This window comes from Histoplasma capsulatum, genomic scaffold (genome assembly GCF_000149585.1).
Source record: "Histoplasma capsulatum NAm1 scaffold_11 genomic scaffold, whole genome shotgun sequence".
Taxonomy (NCBI): domain Eukaryota; kingdom Fungi; phylum Ascomycota; class Eurotiomycetes; order Onygenales; family Ajellomycetaceae; genus Histoplasma; species Histoplasma mississippiense.
In genome coordinates, this window is record NW_001813972.1 from 990,579 (window position 1) to 991,632 (window position 1,054).

Sequence of the window (1,054 nt, forward strand, 5' to 3'; positions counted from 1 at the left end):
GACCTGCTGAGAATAATGCCAGCGCGATTCTGTTTATTCTCATAAAACTTAAAGCATATACGAACCATCCAAGGAAAGGCCTACAACATACTCTAGCTCTTATTTCTCGAAACGTCTCTGTATTTTGAGCTTCAATATTTAGTTTACAGCAATGGAGATTGACAATCACGCGATAGAAAGCAGAATAGAAGGGACGGATACGGTCAATAACAAAACCACCAACAGCTTCGAACATACCTTCAAGAACACGTCACATTGAACGACATTGTCAACTTGTGCGCTAGTATGTATGTATTAGAGCCCCAAGGGGACGCGGCCGGGTTCACATCAACGAGCAGGTCACACACAAAGATATCGTTCTGGGTCTGTAAACTTAGAAATGCTCTCAGGACAAAGGTACAGCCTGGGAACTTCTGTTCTGGGACTGCTCATGTCCTGGGACTACTTCTGTTCTGGGACTACTTCTGTTCTGGTACTACTTCTGGTCTGGGACTACTTCTGTTCTGGGACTGCTCCTGTTCTGGGACTGCTCCTGTTCTGGGACTGCTCCTAGGTATATATATGGGCTCCCTCCCGCCTTGAATTCATGGTTCTTTTAATTTCGCCGCAAACCTCTCTCTTCATTACCCTTCTTTCTTTTTTCTCTTCTTTATACTCATCTGTAATGTGCTTGTCTGTTCGATGTATTTGCTATCACTTAGCCTGTTACAAGATGGCTTCTTCAGTGTTTGAGTTCATCTGCCGCGCCTCTCAGAAGAAATTTGCCTTCCTTAACCTGTTATAAATCGCCCATAAATGTTTGAATTATTGGTTGCCTTTAAATTGCTCAAGTCTAAAAGTGAGAGATTAACAATTGAATTTCTTTCCATGTCCTTCCCCTTTCGTACATTGTCAGGGGCACCACGTCTTGGCGTCCTTAAGACGCCAAGACATGGCTTTAGTGGGAGAATGGCTTGGCGCGCTCCTGCCCTGATAAAATGGGTATGTCAGACCACACACAACAAAACCACGGCTTGGCGTCGTTCTGGACGGACCGCGATGGGCACAGCTTTGG